Source organism: Chinchilla lanigera, unplaced genomic scaffold (assembly GCF_000276665.1).
Source record: "Chinchilla lanigera isolate Chin_1 unplaced genomic scaffold, ChiLan1.0 scaffold00042, whole genome shotgun sequence".
Lineage (NCBI taxonomy): Eukaryota > Metazoa > Chordata > Mammalia > Rodentia > Chinchillidae > Chinchilla > Chinchilla lanigera.
The window spans coordinates 4,632,616-4,650,901 of record NW_004955443.1 but is presented as its reverse complement, the minus strand read 5'-3'; the positions used below and the strand labels follow the sequence as shown (position 1 = coordinate 4,650,901).

General features: G+C 34.8%; 1 pseudogene; it reads right to left on the bottom strand.

Annotated features, from left to right (window-relative positions):
- Positions 1–1,308: 1,308 nt before the first annotated feature.
- On the bottom strand, positions 1,309–2,311 carry LOC102028806 (annotated as a pseudogene).
- Between the last annotated feature and the right edge of the window lie 15,975 nt (positions 2,312–18,286).

Sequence of the window (18,286 nt, the reverse complement as noted above, 5' to 3'; positions counted from 1 at the left end):
GAAGTTAGAAATGAAAGTATTGTGAAGCAGAGGTTCATTTATAATATTTATAAATGAAGTTATTATAACATTTATAATATTTATAAATATTTATAATAAAGCTTCTGAGCAACCAGTTGCATGGCCTGGAGAAGTCTAATGAGCTTCTCAACAGAGATCTTTGCTCTGCCCATCCTCACTGGGGTAAGTTGGTCTGAAGTGAGTTATGGACTATGGGATCTTCACTGATTGCTATGCTGTAGGCCAATGAGGATCTGAACCCTTGTTGCTGGTGTGAGCTGTTGTTGAGGTGAGCTGGTGCCAGGGTGAGCTAAGGTTTGTAGGGTTTAGGAGCTTTCCAGTGAATACTTGCAAACAGTTCTAAGAATAACTGTTTTACACCTGAAAGGGTTTCAGAGAGGGCAATTTCCAGTAAGCAGGTGGTCATTTCTACAGCTACCTGGCATATGAGCTATGCCATGTCAACCAATTTATGCCCTATATCCCTGCCTCTCTCCCCTTCTAACTGCCCCTACATCATGAAATTTATGTAGGTTCACTCTGTTTTTGTAATATGGGCATTAACAGCTATAAATTTCCCTCCCAATACTGCTTTCATTAAGTTCCATATGTTCTGTTATGTTTTATTGCACTTATCATTGAATTCTAGGAAGTATTTTATATCTTCCTTGATTTATTATTTACTATTATTGAGAAATGTATTGTTCAATTTTAATGCATTTGCATAGTTTCTCTGTTTTCTTTTTTTTTCTCTACATTAACGGTAGTCACTGTTCAAGGTTTACTTGGTATTATAGTTGGTATAACACTTGGTTGCTCTGTTCAGAGGTAGATCTTTCCTTTTTACATTATATGGCAGTGTACACTACTGATAGATGTATAATACACAAAGTAAAATCCTTTAAAACAGTTGGGCACAAGACATGCAATATGGGATTTGTACATTGGATCCAAGGCTGTGGCCAACTGGGGGAAAACAGATGAGGCTTGGTTGGTGAAGCTGTGTAACAGAATAACACATCTGTTTGAGGGGCAACTAGAGTCTGTGCGGCACTGGCCGTGGTGTTTCAGAGACGGTGGGCTACTTTATACCAACCAGGAGTACACAAGTGCAGGATCATCTGGCAACAGGATAGAACTAGGGGATCTGTAAACCATTTCTGTTTCTAACTTAGGGAAACTGATGTTTTCCCCAAGCCATCTTACTAGTACTGCTGCAATCACACATCAGGTAGAAAGGACAACTGGTACAACCTGCAGCTAAAGCCTCCTGCAGCCTAGACAGTGATGTGGGGACACTGGAAGACTTTAAGACTGCAGCTCCTTCTGGACTGACCACTGGGTATCTGTTCTCTTCCTCAAATGCCCCTCTTCTTCAGGAGTCAAAGTCACCTTCACAACATCAGAGATCCCATTTTGTCCCAGGACACAAGGGACACTAAGGAAGACATCATCCTTTATTCCATAGAGTCCCTTAATCATGGTACAAATTGAATGTACCCTCCTAAGAGTCTTCATTACACCTTCTGTCAAATCTTCCAGAGACAGTCCAATGGCCCAGGATGTGTAGCCTCTTAGTGTGATCACTTCATGAGCACTGTCAGCCATGTTTGTGAACCTCTTTTCTTATCCCCATCAGTTCCCAACTCAAGTTCAGATTCTTCAGGGTGACACCAGCAACATTCACTCCACTCCACATAGGGATACTGGAATCTCTGTGCTCCCTGAGGATCCAGCCATGGCAGCTCAGTGGGTGAACTCCCAGCCTTTCCTGATCAGGTAGCAGAACCCGGCTGCACCAGATTGCAACCACTTCCAATAACACGAGTCTTGGAAAAGCTGCTTATCTTCCAAGCCACATAGGTCAAGGGATCCACTGGATTGGAAACAGCAAGCAACTTACAGTTTGGGCTGTACTTTACAACATTAGGAATGATGAACTTGAAGATGTGCACATTATGCTGGACCAAATTAAGACAGCTTTCTCTCTCATGCTGATGTGTCCCAGCTGTGATAATAACCAGCTTGGTGTTTGCAGTTACATTATAGTCTTTGCCAGAGACAATTTTGGTGTTCTAAGGAAAAGGATGCCATGTTGGAGATCCATCATCTCTCCCTTCAATTTGTCTTCCATGATGTCAATAAGAGCAAGTTCACTGGCCAAGTCCTTCATTAAGGTACTGATGGCATAGACCATGCCAACAGCACCAACCCTGACAACTGTAATGTTATGTTGGGGCACCTGTTCTTCCTTAAGGAGATTTGCAATCAGCTGATTCTTGAGACTGGCCATCTTGGATTTAGAACCAAAAGGAACCGGGAGTGCACATGGGGTGGTCATTGGCACACACTTCTGAGGTTCGGTTTGGGTGGCAATGGCTCTGGCACCTGCCATTGACTTCTATTTGTGCTGTGCTGTGATCTAATAATATATATGGTATAAGTTTGATTCTTTTGCATTTACTTAAGCATGTTTTATTGGATAGTATGTTGTATATTTTAGAGAAATTTCAATTTGCTGCTGAGAAGAATGTGTATTCTGTTATTGGATGAAACACTCTGTAGATACCTATTAAATCCATTTGTTCAAAGGTCTATTTAAACTGTCATTTATTGTTGACTTTTTTTGTCCCATTGATCTACCTGTTCACGATAGTTGGATATTCAGTTCCCCCAATATATTTGTATTGATGTGTCTCTGATTCTTCATGTCCATAGTGTTCTTTTTATGAAGTTGAGTTTGCTATTGTTTAGAATATATATGCTTAATATTGTTATTTATTTTTGTTGAATTTTTTCTTAGCCAATATGTAGCTACTTTCTTTGCCTGTTATGACCAATATTGGCTTGATGTCCACTTTGTCTGAAAATGGGATAGCTACTCTTGTTTTTCCAGACTCGTGTTGCATGGATATTTTTTCCACCCTTTGATTTTTAATCTGTTAATTTCTTTCACTGTTAAATTTATTTTTGGTTCACAGCATATTGTTGGATTTTGTTCCTTGATCCATTCTCCCAATCTGTTTTTTTTTTTTTGATTGGAGAATTGATACCATTCATATTGAGAGTTATTACTGAAAGGTATAGAATTATTCTTATCACTGCATTATTTTTTTTTTCTGAATCTCTGTTTTCCTTCTATTTAACTACTCACCGTTTTTGGTGTATTCATTCTATTGGACCTTTTGGCATTGTTAGCTTGATTTTCTCATTTTAGGATACTCTTGAGAATTATTTGGCAAGCTTGTTTGATGGACGTAAATTTCTTTTGGTTCCCTCTATTATGAAGATATTTTATTTTTTCATCAATTTTGAAAGGTGGCTTTGCAGGATATGTCAGTCTGGGTTGGACTGTTTCTTCTAGGAGTTGAGACACTTCATTTCAAGCTCTCCTGGACTATAATGTTTGTGTAAAGAAGTCTGCTGTAATTCTATGTGGTTTTTCTTTTTATAAGTGATTCATAGCTTTTCTCTAACAGCTTTTAAGATTGTGTCCCTATTTTGGACTTCTGGAATTTTATCTATGATGTTTCATGAAGAGATTTTTTTTCTGACCATAGTTACTTGGGGTTCAGTATGCCTCACATACTGTGTGTTTCTTTTCCCATATTTGAAAAGTCTTCTGCTATTATTTAACTTAAAATGTTTTATATGCCATTTGCACTGTTTTGACTTTTCAGCAATTCTAATCTTTGATTTCTCTTCTTTGTGTCATGTAGCAAATGGTGGATACATGTTTTATGTTCCCTTTATATTTTTTCTTTCTTTTTTATTTTAAAGAGAGTTAAAAAATTTAAAAAATAAGAACAATGATAAAATGCAACAAGGTACATGAAACAAAACAAAGCAAAAATAATAAGAATAATACAGGCTTTCAGAACAAAATGATAAGGATTAACAGTGGTTGTCATATTATATATTTTTATCTTCAATGAAATTGGTCAGATTACCAGAGGTATCTCATTAATTTTTCACTGACAACATCTAGTTCTGACACACTGTCCTCACATTGGTTTCTACTGCTACCTACACGTTTGACAGATTTTTTAATCTGATTTTTTTATGGACTCTAATTCTTTTCTACACTGGGCTTTTGTGTTTTGTATCATTTTGTTTAGCTCAACTATCTTTTTATTGGTCTTCTTTAGACTTACTGACTGTTTTGTTTATTATGTCTATTATTGTTTAGTTACATCTGTGTGCTCATCAAGTACCTTATTGCTCTGTTAAAAAATTCCTGTTATCCTTTCAAATAATTAAACTGTGTAGGTTTTTATTTCCTGAATTCAATATCCTGTGGTTCATATTTCTAGGAGTTGGGAGTTTTGGAAGGCATTATTTTGCCTTGTCTTCTTATTTTTCTATTTCATATTGTGTACTGAGGTTTGTGTGATGACTACTGTGGAAGGGTGCTAGAATGGGGACATCTTAATTAATGTCTGCTTTTCAGTGATGGCCTCTGGACATGGCTGACTATAGGCCTTTGCCTCTCTCTTAGAATGCAGCCACCTCCATTTATTTGGGAAATGAGGCTGCAAGGTAGCCCAGCACCCAGATCTCCAAGAATGGGCCACAGTATTTTTAATAGCACAAAGGTAATCCTGATATTAGCATGCAGAGAAAACCAATTAACAGCAACAACTATGTCACCTTGGCTATAGTAATTAAATCAGCAACAGTAATAGCTTCAAAGACAAACTGAATATTTATATACCATATTCATATTGAAGAATTAAAGAAACTATCAGACAATAGTAATACAAAAAAAGAAACTACTAAAAGTGTAGAAAAGAAAGTAGTGAAGAAAATTTTTAAAAGAGAAAAGAATAAAAGGAGAAAAGAAAAAGCTGAGAATAAAATTCAACCCCCCCAACAAATAAAGTAAAAAGAAAAAAAATATTGAGTCCATTGGGAAAAAATTTCCTGTGTTTCTGAATAAGTGGTTACTTTGCACAGTCTGCAGTCTTAGAATCCCAGAAGTCATACTTTTTTCCACCTAGGTTTGTGGTTTTTGAGGCTCCCGGCCTGCTGCAGGAGCCACTCAGCCTGTGTATTTCAAATAGTGGCAACTGATTAAGTCCAAGTATGTCCTTGCTTATGTTAGTAGATTAAAAAAAAAAAAAATCAGCCTTCTGTTCTCTGTTGAATGTTGGCCGTGGGCTAGGGGTTCAACCAGACTGTTGGACTTAATGCTAACACTTTCAGATCCAGCCTTTTCTGAAGGCCACAACTGCTGGGTCTGGCTTCAAATGACAGAAGGCAAAGACTGTGTCATTCCTAGTCTAATCTTAAACTTCTCAGGAGGTCTGTATCTATCCTGCACCCTCTCCATGGCTGTCTCTTGTGGCTCTCTCTCACCTGGTCACTGTGGGAGGGTAACACTGGAAACCCTGAAGTGGAGTTGTTTTGCGATTCAGTATTAAACACCCCTCATTCAAATAGAGTCTAATTAAACATTCTCTGGCAGTATGGTGGGTTCTGCACAGGGTTTCACCTCCAGCTCTAGCCTGCCATGAAAGAGTTTCTTTCAGGGTCAAATCCCACACTGATTTTGTAGTTTACAATAGCTGTGAGCTTTGCTTGGGGCTAGTACTGCTGGCCAGATCCATTATTTCTCCTAAGAGCTGCTGACTCTCCAGGATTTACCTCATCTATTATGGCACTGACCTTTCCATGATCACATTGGCTCATTGGTCAGACCCTCTGCTTCCTGGTGCCAAGAGCAAACAAATCACAGGGTTGGATTTCAGAGTTGAACAGGAGTTCATTCTGCCTGGAAGCAAGTTCCTCCATCCTTGGGTATAAGGCATGTTCTTCCATTCATATAGTGTGCAGCGGCCTATTAATCCTTTATTAATGCAGTCTCCATGTGGCCTTCATGGTTCCGTGTACTCCTCTCCCTGGCTATGAGTACATGTGACCAGTAAACTGCTGTTGATCTCGTATATCCAGTGTTCAGTGTCATATGTTTGGCTATAACCATTATCTTAGGTCAGAAATCCCACTCTCACTGTGGGTGTGTAGGCGACTATCAAAATAACATTGTCATATTATATATTCATTTTCTCTGATGTGGTTCACTTAAAATTATGATTTTTAAAGAAACTAAAATGTTTTCATAAGCCCTAAAATGTATCATGGGCCTAGACACTGTATCTGCAATATCTAATAGAGAAGTCAGCCTTGACCCAAAATAAAACTCTTTTATAGGAGAATTTTGTATAATTCTTTTGTCCAAAGGAACTCTTTTATATCACATGTTTTCTAAAAGTGATGAAAATAAAGATGCTTCCCTTACTTTTTATTTAAAGAAATTTATTCTAAATTAAGTTTTGTTTCCCTCATTATATCTAATACAGCCAGGCTTATATTTACTCTTAAAAAGTCATTACCAGGTGCTTTTAAGTGATATGCTTAGACAAAATCTGAATGCTGAGGTAGGAAGGACACAGATAATATGCTTCAAATCATTTATGAGGTATAAAACATTGCAGGAGTATAGAAAGTCATCCTTTTCTAGTCAAACTATGCTGAAAAGTCTGTAAGCTTTCTTTTCAGGCTGTCTTGGAGGCTGCTGGGAATGGCAAGCTTTGAAGGCATGTATGGGGGGTTTGCAGCCACTTCCTGCTCTTTTATTTTTTTTTTCTTGCTCTCAGGTTAATCAGACCAGCTCTGACAATCTATATTGACTAACCACAAAGTATTTTATTGAAAGCAAGAAAGAATACTGCTAGAAAATTTAATTTAGATTGAATTTCTTTAAATAAAAAGTAAGGAAAGGATTAACCAAAATTGAATTTAATACAATAAGTCAATATAGAAGAGAACCAGTTAATAACAATGTGGCAATACTGACACAGTATTAGGAAAAATGTAGAAGCATCATTTTATTTTACTTCCTTTCTTTAAGATAAGTATAGGTATCTTGAGAAAACTCTGGACAGTTGTTTGAATTTTTAAATTTTTCTGTACCTCATTAATACCAAATACATATGTTAGATAATGTCCATCCTCAGTGTGCTTCAGAATTATTATGCCTTGTTAGCAGTAAATCATATGTCTGATAACCAGCCTAATTCCCCTCTGCTATCTTCAGTTTCTATCCTCTTATCTAAGGAAATAGAAACAATTGGCTACCAACCTCTCATTATAGTACTTATACTAAGAATAATTCTCCTTATGGTTGCCTCTCTTCTGAAACCAAATGCCAGTTTTCTTAGCCTTCCCCAGAAACTATTATTTCCAGTTCCTTAAACAGTTTTATTGATAGTCTAATTTTAAGAAACTTTCTGTTCATTACAACTGTATATGAATTACAGCTCTTCACCAATTTTTTTTTCATGATCTGTTAGTCAGCATTTTTTTCTGTAACCAAGTACCTAGGCCAAGTAGAAGAAAGATTTGTTATGGCTTATGGTTTCAGTGTTTTCAGTCCATGGTGGGCTGCTTCCACTGTTGTGGTGCTGCAGAATGTCATGGCAGAAGAGAGTGGTGGAAGAAAGATCTTCACTTCATGGTAGCTAGGGAGCTGAGAGAAATGGATAGTCAGATAGGGAAGGTGCCATGGACCAGACATATTCTCCAAGGTCATACCTTATGACTTATGCCCTTCAATTAAGATCCACAGCCTAATCCCATGTTCTAAACACTCCATCAAATTATTATCTTATTAATGTATTATTACATTAATCAAATGATAACCCTCATCATCTAATCACTACACAAAAGTCCATCAAAAAATAAGTCTTCAACACATTGAGACTTTGGGGGCCAAATCATAGCAAAGGATTATTTGTCATAGTAAAATATTTCAGAGGTTATAAATTGTGCAATGATAAAAATCTCATTTTAACTTTATAACAGAAGAGAAAAACAATGTTAATGGAAATAAGGTCATCTGTTTCTACCTAGTGTGTTCATAAAATTGCTTAATATTCCTTACAACTGTAAATTTCTTGCATGACTTTGACTTACAATGATTAATGACAATGTTTGAAACTCCCATTATCTCATACTGGTCCTTGAAAAGAGGTGAGGATTAGTGATTTTTAAAAATTCAAATTAAATTTCCAATCAACTTGTGAAAATGATGCTTTTCGATCTGGATCTGACTGAACACTAAAAGTCTGTAAATATCACAAAAGTCTGTCACAATTTTGTAAATTCAAGCTGAGTTTCTCTAGTTCATACAAATTGAAGGTCACAGAGTAGGTACAGACAAAATTGCTTTCCCTCTCTTCAGATTGCATGCATGGCAGTATATCATTCTCAAGTACACCACTAAATAATTTTATAATTTCATAAAGCTTAAGTATGCTCTATAATATGATTTCACTATCTAGTTGTGCTTCACATTCTGTTGCTCTACTCTTTCCATTTTCTTGTGTGAGGTAGCTCATGCTTTCAATAACCACAGCAAAGCAGGTGTAGCTCATGTATACTAATCCAACTATGAAGACGCCACAGCCTAATACATGCTGACTTCTGTCCTTGGCAAAGCAACCACTGGCAAAAGCAAGTACAGCCAACAGACCAGGACTGTGCACTTTCCCCTTTTTCATTTCTACGGACTCAACATCCATTTGTTAGAAAAACAGTTTAGTTTTTTCATGTTCACTTACTCCTTTATTGTAGATATCTTTTCGTAAGGCTCAGGGTAGCATCTTAGGAAACTAGGCCAGCAGATAATTTAATTCGCAGATATTTGAATGAAGGACAAACAGTATTGCACATCTTAACACTTTTCCCCTTGGTGAGTTATACCAGAGAAGGATAGTGAGCTCATACAAACAGCCCAGGCTGTACAATTCCTCCTCTGCTGTCAACTTTCTTGTATCTCTCAATCCCAGGGTGGATATAGTTTCAGCTCAAACAGGAATTCCCATTGTATTTGTCCAGTTACATAACTACTAATGCTACCGGTCCATAAAAGTAACATTACTCCAATTCCAAAGAATCCCTGAGTAAGTGACATTTCAGTACTTTTAGTCCTGGATTCCAGGGAAAATACCTAAAGTTCTTGGGTTCAAGCAGGTACAAGAGTCAGGTTTGTCATTCAGTCGTTTATTGTGCCTCTTTGATGGAAACTATTGATCCACTCATCTATATATCTATCTATGTATCTATGTATCTATCTATCCATCTATATCATCTATCTATTATCTCTTAGTTATCTATCTTTCTGATTTTGTCTATAGTGGTTACAATTCCAAATTTTGAAATTAAATATTATATTGTATGTCTGTCTATCTGCTAATCAATCAATCATGTATCTTATGTATTTCTCTGTCTCCTATATGTCAATCCACTCACCACACAACTCTATTTTTAGTATTTTCTTAACATTCATTGTATGTTGAATGTTGCTTTTGGCATCGGGAATACAGAAATAACAGTAATAGTTCCTGGTCTTTTAAATTTTATAGCCTAATTTATGAAATGGATATTGCATGAATACTTACACAGTTATTCATGATTACAGGAAGCACTAAAAAGAAATATGTAGGTCACATGTAAGTGCAGATATCAAGGCATTTATACATTTTTTTTTGGGTGAGAGGAGCTTGTGATTGGGAAGGTTTCTCCTAGAAGTAATGCTTAAGTTATATTCTGAGGCAAGAATAATCTGAAGCAGGGGACAGTGTAGATAACAAACTCCCTATTAGCTTGTTAGGTTCTTAGATGGTACCTGAATTACATAAATGTAACAAACATCTTTTCTGCTGTGCTTAAAATAATTCTAGATCTAGCTAGCATAACATTTAAGTGACATAATCAAACCATGGTACAGAAAAGATTTCAATTATATTAATTTTGATTACTCACGGTACATTTAAGTTGCTCAATATGAAATTGAGTTGGTCCTTGTGCTAATATTTCTGCAGCAGTTCCATGATGGGTTTCAATTTCTGCGTGTAACTATTACAACTCTTGCTATTTCATGTGCAATCTCATTTTCACTTGTTTTGAAGCCAAATAAATTGAGTTAAAATTATTTCTCTTTCCTGAAATTTCATCTGCTCATTAATGTTCAACCATTGCATAAAAAAATTTTAAACAATACACTACCATTTCTGAATAAATCTCTAGGAGAGTCAATTTTCAAGAAAATCTAAAGGTTAAAAAGAGAGGTGAAAATTGTAATTAATCACCTGTTATGTGATACATTTGACAGCTTTTTATCTATAAAAGTATTAATAATTAAGACTAGTTTACTAGTGAAAATATTTAAATAATGTTACAATAAATCAAGGCTTATTTTACTTTTATTCCCTTCATTTATCCTTAAAAACTTTAAAGTCAGTAAAAAGGAAATATCTGAATAATATCTTTTGTGTAAGGAAATAAACATGTATTTGGTGAAATAATCCTGATTGTTGGCTATACTTTGAGATCTTTCACTGAACTCTTCATTAACAGCTTCCTCCCTGAAGACCATGCCGCATATCCCCTATAAAATTACTTTGCTTTGCCTGTAACGTTGGAAAGAATTTCTCCTTCTTATTTATCATAACCTTCTTACCTTTATTTACTACATACTTACTACTCTTTGCCCATCTTCATCGGACCTGACATTTTATGCTCTGTCTTTTCTTTCTTTTCAGATTTCAAATCATCCTTCCACTTCCTCCTGTCCATAATGGGCAACTTTCTCTCTTTCCAGAAATCTAGCACAGGCCAGAGCTTAAGCTACCTCCTTATTTAAAAGGACATTTTTGAGAGTTTTTCCTTAGAATAAAATCTAATCACAGTTCTGGGCATATCTGTGTCTACATTGTGAGAAAGGCATCACCATAGTAAATGAAAAAATATAAAGTTAACAAATATGAAAAAGCAGAGAAACTTTCACTAAGTATTTCTATAATCCAGGTAAGAGGAAGTGTCTTCACATGCCTATTTATATTAGCACAAAAGGTAATGAAGTTTGAAATTTCCTAGTGATCTACTGGAGTGGAGTAAACAATTCTACACAAAATTCCCAAAAAACATCAAACCATTTAGTCTAACAGTGTGACAATCAGTTCTAACTCTTTTTAGATAGTCTTAAAAGATTTTGATATACATTACATTTTGTTTTTGAGGCAACCGAAGAAAATGGATCTCTTTAAGACTATTACCTGTGTTTTTCCCCTTTGATTTTGATAGTGAATAGTTTTCCCTGATAGCAATTGGCCGAGCAGATATTGGAAAGTATAATTTAAAATATAAGTTAGAGTAACTGCTTGCTTTGTGGTTTGAATGTTATCTGTCTCTCTCCCTTATGTATTTTGTAGTAATGGGGATTGAACCCAGGGCCTTTTGCACTGAGTTACATCTCCGACCTTTTTTTTCATTTTTTATTTTCTTACTAATTCACTAAGTTGCCTGGGCTAGGCTCACACTTGCAATCCTGCTACTCCAGCCTCTCAGAGTGCTAGGATTACAGGTGTGAACCACCACACCTTCCAAGAGAATTCTTAATATATCTAAGAAAAAAAGCCAAATTGGGCATCAATATTTTTAAAAAATATAATGGGTTCTATAAAATCAGTTTAATAAGAATTATGGTACAGATTGTGATATATAAGGGAATAACACAGCTTTTAATATCTGAGATAAGAATGAAATAGCTTTTGGAGTTTTGGAGTTTGAATTCAGGGCCTCCTCAATCTTAAGCATGTACTGTAGTGCTGAACTATATCTGCATCCCAGAATGCTACATTTGAAATGATGAGTCAATAGCTGCTTCTATGGACTAGCAGATAGAAAATAGATTTTCAAAAAAATTCAAGAGAATGAATAAACAGGACATAGACTGGAAGAATATATTGCAAAGAATATTCCTAATAGAGGACATTTTTGGAAAGTTAACAAAGAACTCTTAAACCTCAATAAAAATGTTCAAAAGATATAGATAGCTTATTCAACAAGATACACAATACTGTAAATAAGCAAGTGAAAATAAGCTTAACATCATATATCGTTAGGAAATTGCAGATTGAAACTACACCACAGCAAACTTTCCAAACACCAAAACACTGAACATTGGCAATACTAGTGCTGAAAAGGATTTGGAGCCACAGGAACTCTCATTCATCAGTAGTAGGAATGAATATTACAAAACCTCTTTAAGAGACAGTCTGGCAGCTTTTCACAAGTAGGATTCAGCAAGCACACTGTAAACACCACTGCACTTGGACCAGCCTCAGCACTCACACTGAAACTTATGTCTGCGCAAAAGCCTGAATCTAGTTGTGTACAGTGGTTTTGTTTATATTATGATTATGAAAACTTGGCAGGAAACAAGATATACATTAGTGGATGAATGTATAAGTAGATTATACATCCAGACAATTGGACTATTTTTTAATGTTAAAAAGAAATGTATATTTTAAGATTAATATATATATATTGTATCTTAAAATGTACAAACCTTAGCTAAAATATACATATTGTATGACTCCAATTATATGATATTAGAGAAAAGAGAAAATTGTGGAGACCATAAAAGAACCATTGATTGCAAGGATTATGGAAGGGAGGGGAATCAATAGCTGAAGCAAAGGGAATTATTTTGAAAATAATATATCACTGTCAATGTATATTACACATACATACATGCATGTCACATACACTTATGTATAAAAGTATGATATTTAGCATAAAAGGTCAGAAGATGGAATTGGAAGAACAAATTCACAATTACTCCCTGTTAACTTGCACAAACATTGCATGCTACAACTTGCAACCCACTATATGGATTAATCCACCTGGTATTGATTCAGAGAGTACTTTAAAAAATGAATCAGTTTCCAATATTTACAACTCTGTAAATTCTGTGTTAGTTCCTGATTATTGATTTTTCTTGGAAAAGATCTGGCTCCAGCTGGCCTGCATTTACTTATAACAGTAAACTGGTGCTAAGTAAGTACTACTTCTTACTTCTTGAGCTGAGCCAGCAGTTCTCCACCTCTCCTTGACATTCACTATAGCCTATTTTATTTCTTATATTGACAGTCGGTTCCCATTTACCATCATCTTCCAACACTACTTTGTTTGTTTTCTTGACTTGTCATATGTCAACAGTCATTTTGTTTGCAATCATTGGTTTAAATGCTTAAGAAGATAAAGAATTTAATAACCATTGAGTCCCTTGGGTAAGATAATTATTTAATAATTGTTTCTATACCTAGACAACAATTCAGAAAATACAGTTAAATATTCTCTTGTACATTTTTGAGTGGGTAATTTAGCATTTAATTTTCCATCCTTTGATCATAACACCTTGAATTACCTTTGAGGAGCTCTTCATCTCTTCAGATTTTGTTGTTGTCCTGCCCACTGGGCCTCTGAGACAGGTCATTTGAAGTTTGAAGGAAGTGAGATACAGATGGAGAATTGTTGGCTCTCATTCTGATTGTAACTGTCCTAAAGAAACTGGCCATTTGTTCTCACTCTGGTTTCTGTCTTTCTTGATGGTGTTGATTTTAGCTTTTTAAAAACACAGTCCTTTCACCTTATTAAAAAGTTTTGCATAACAAAAGAAATCACCAACACAGTGCAAAGACAACCCACAGAATGGGAAATAATTATTCCTGCTGTCCTTTAGGCAAAGGACTTATATCTAGAACATATAAAGAACTGAAAAATATTCAAACTTCCCAAATTTAACGACCCATGTGGAAATGGGCATCTGAGATAAATACACACTTCTCAGATGAAGAAATATAAACAACAAATAAATATATGAAAAAATGTTCAATATCATTGGTTATATAAGAGATGCAAATTAAAACAACACTGAGATTCCATCACACCCCAGAGAGAATGGCTATCATTAAGAAATCAACCGATTACAAATGCTGGAGGGGATATGGGGAAAAAGGAACACTTCTCCACTGTTGGTGGGAGTGTAGACTCATGTAATCACTGTGGAAATCATTGTGAAGATTCTTTTAAAAACTAGGATTAGAGATCCCAATTCGACTTAGCTACCCTCCTTCTGAATATCTTCCCAGAAGAATTAAAAACATCATACCACAGCGATATATATGCACCCATGTTTGCAGTAGCACAATTTGTAATAGCTGAATCTTGGAAACAATTCAAATGCCCTTCAACCAAGGAATGGACAAAAACGATGTGTTTTTGTGTATGATAGAGTATTACTCAGCCACAAAGAAGGACAAACTGCAGACTTTTATAGGTAAATGGATGCAACTTGATATCATATTCATAGGTGAAATAAATCAGACCTATATATGTAAATATATTTTCTCACTAGTGTGAGAAACTGAATGAGTAAATAAGATCCAAAATGTATAATAGATATAGTGAATTGGGAAGAAATGGTTCAAAAGAAAAGACAAACTATGATGAAGGAAAGGGGAAAGATAGGGAGGACAAAGGAAAAAATATATTTATACACAAGATAGTTAAGAGAGTTATACAGCTAGTTTCTCTTCAGTGGAAAGAAAGATTTGTGCTAACATTGTTAGGACAAGATATGCCTATATCTTGTACTTCGAATAACTACTGTGAAGACAGCAATACGCATCGCATTAATTGATGTAACTCTCCTACTAACTTGTTTTGAAACTCTGTTTTATTGTTATTTTTCTGCCTTTAAAATAAAAAACACACAGTCCTCTAATAATATCTATAGCTTAAAATAATTTATATGTCAAAAAATAAGAAATATTTCTGATTTCTCTTTTCGTTTGTATCTTTCCCCTGTTCTTATGCGTTAGGTATTACTCAAGTTATTTTTACAGGCTTTTTCCTTTCTATTGTTTTGTTACTGTACATTTTTCTTCTGTTGTTTCAATTGCCTTAACATTTTATTTATTTATTTATTTATTTATTTATTTATTTATTTATTTATTTATTTTGGGTTTTTTTTTGGTTTTTCTCTGGTACCGGGAACCGAACTCACGACCTTGCGTTTGCCAGGCAGGCGCTTTTGCCACTGAGCTAAATCCCCAGCCCCTGCCTTAACATTTTAATGTGACACTTTTGACATAAAGTTTTAGTGGTTTAAAGATGATTAATATTATCCCTCTTCCTTAGAACAATGCAAAGACCTTATAATACTTAACACTGATAACTACTACCTATCTCATTTGTTATAGTGGTTTAGTAACTAGCTCTACCTCACATTTATGTACCTCAAATAGATTGTTATTATTACTTGGAGCATTACTCACATTGTTACTTTGGTTAACGTGCTGTCTTCCTCAGAAGTCTGCCTGTGATGTTTTTCTTTCTTCTATATTCATGTTTTTTCCTATCCAAAATGTATAGCATCTATAGCTTTTATTTCCTTGCAAACAGAAGCTATATAGGAAACTGTCATTGCTAAATTCAGTAGTTATTTTCATTCCTTTGGTGCCTACATCTGGAAAATGTAATATTTTTCAGTTCTGTCTCTCAATTCTTTATTTTTACTTTTTCATTACAAAAAGTTTGCCGTTTATTATTCCTTTATAATAATTTAAAAACTTCCTTCATTTAGCTCACTGAAAAGAAAGATTTGTACTAAGATATTGTTTGGACAATATTTCATGTCTATATCTTGTAGTCTAAGTAACTACTTTGCAGATAACAATACTCAATATATTAATTATCATTATTCTCCTATTATCTTGTTTTGAAATTCTGTTTTATTTTTTCTCTTTAAAAATAAAAACAAATAAAATAAAATATTTTATACAATTTGAAGTTAATAGTTATGCTACCATTTGTATAGATTCAGATTTATTTTGGTTTACACAAGTTCTCTGGTTCTCTAGAAAGAGAAAAATATTTTTTTCTCAATTTAAAAAAATTTCTCAAGCATTATTTTTTAAGAATATTGTCTTTTTCCTGTAAAGAAGTTCTAGTTTTTGCCCTGAAGTTCTAGTATTTGTCTGTTGAAACAGATTAACAATAGACACATGGACAGGAAGAAAGCACACCAGTCTGCTAATGTGCACACCTGTATTGAAATGCAAAACAAGGGTCAGATATCTGAAGCATGATACATGATGTATTGCAAATGATTTTCTCAGGAAAGGGAATTCAGATAACATAACACAGTGGCTTGAGACAAATTCTGTCTAAATGTGGTGACATACTTGTTGTCCTCCTCGTGATACACATTTAGTCTTTGATTAAAAAATTTCAGGAACGAGAACAAATGCAATTACATTCCTTTTAAGAGAATTTACTCTTCAGGAACATAAATGAACTTCAGAGTAAAGACCCCTGCTATACTTGGTGATAAGAAACGAGGGATGATCAGAGCAACTTTGATTCTTAGGCAGCTCCTAAGGGTTTTCCATTTCCTTTAACTTAGTGCATTTACCTTGTCAGAGTCACACACTGGAGTACCATTTGCTGAGCCTCATCACCCACGTTGTATCTATTCTATTCCTTTCCAGTTCCTATTACAGGTTTGTTAGACTTTCAGCCCTTCTTTCACAGTTTCTCCATTTTATGTTTATGGGGTAGTTTTTGGATAAACTCATCCACTTCAGTAATTTTCTCTTTGACTATGTTTACTTCATCCAATTTAGCTTCTACTTTTTATGATTTTACTTATAAATATCCTATTCACATTTTAACTTATATATTTATTATTTTTATTATAGTTTATCCTTTTCTTTTTTCATGTCTGATCATTTTAAATATATTCACTTGGTTATTTATATGCAATTATGTAATAGTTGATATTTCTGCTTGCAATTCACTGAGCCATATTGTCAGAGGACTTGTTTTTGGCAATCTTATACCTCTAGTTGAATGTTAATTTGTCTTTCAATGAGGAGGATTTTAGTTCACTTTGGCCAGATTCTAGGGCTACCTTTAAATGAAGAATCCTTTATTCTAATTTCTAGTATCTCAGAAAATCTAGGGAGATTAACTTGAACTTCAATAACTTTGACTGCTGGCCCATAATCATATTTTGTAGGAAACTAATAAACAATAATAATAATACATAGTAGCACACTAGTGAACTAATTTCCTATATGTCTTAGAGCCCAGATAAAATTCTTACCAATTATCTCCTAGTACACAATTTTTAAATTTGATGCTTACTCTAATGATATAGCTTTTGCATGCAATGACTTGGCGTGGCAATATCAGCTCCAAGCTTTCCTTTTGTATGGTTTTGCCACCTACCTTCTTATGCACATCAAGACCCGAGACTCCAGTTTATTAAAATCAACAGTTCCCCATGACTGTGCAGCGGAAATTCTCATGCTGACTATATCAGCTTGCAATGAACTCTTTGCTTTAAGCCCATCAGTATTTCACTATGTTTTACCACTGTAGCTTTGAATTTAAAAGTGCACATGTTATATTTTCTTCAGAATTTCTATTGGCTTTGTTGAGAAGGGTTTGCAGGATATCTAAACTGTAATATCACAGGAAATGTAATTTTCCATACTCACAAGAAGCTTGCATTCATTCCTCCAGTTATTTGAAAATCTTTTACTCAATGTCTACATCAACGGCCACACTATTTAAATTTTTTAATATACTGGGGACAGAAATCAATAGACAAGGAATAAATTAATGAAGTGACAATGCCAATAACTCTTGTCAAAATGTCCTTGCTTTTTATTTTATTTCAATGTATTTCATACTTTGAATACATCCAGGAAACAATGCATCCAATATGTGCACTTTTCTTTTTTCATTTCACAGCCCAATAATACTTAGATTTCATTCTGACTGTATTTCATTTCACCCTGACTTTCACTCTCTGACCTTTACCTTGAATGTGAATAAATAAATATTTATAGAAGCAACACATTTCATGTGTAGCATATCCTTTAATAGCCACTTTCAATTCAAGTGTCAGAAACCGTAGAGGATCCTGCTGTTTTCCATCTGACCTGGAGTGGGGTTATAAACTCTTTGAAGATTATGATTCTCAGAGTTCTTACCTGTCCTGTGATGATTTCACATAAAGGAATGGTTGGAAGCATACACCGTAGAATGACTGGGATGAATCAAAGGCTTTAGCCTCCTAATCTTTTTTTGACCTCCCTGCTACCTCTCAAGTATTCCTGTAAATAGGTTATCTGAATATAAATAAGATACTTGTAGAGTGATGTACTGAAGATAAGTATTCTGGAATAGTGCTTTTCAAACTAATGTGCAGGTGAATCCTCTAAGAATTTTGTTAAAATGCAGATTCTGATCCAGGCAAATACTCAGATTTTGTGTTTCTCTCAGATTATCACAGAAACTGCTAGTCCTCATTGCCAAAACCTCTCAGTTTCAAGATAGGCATATTTTACCAACCATATTATGTTCT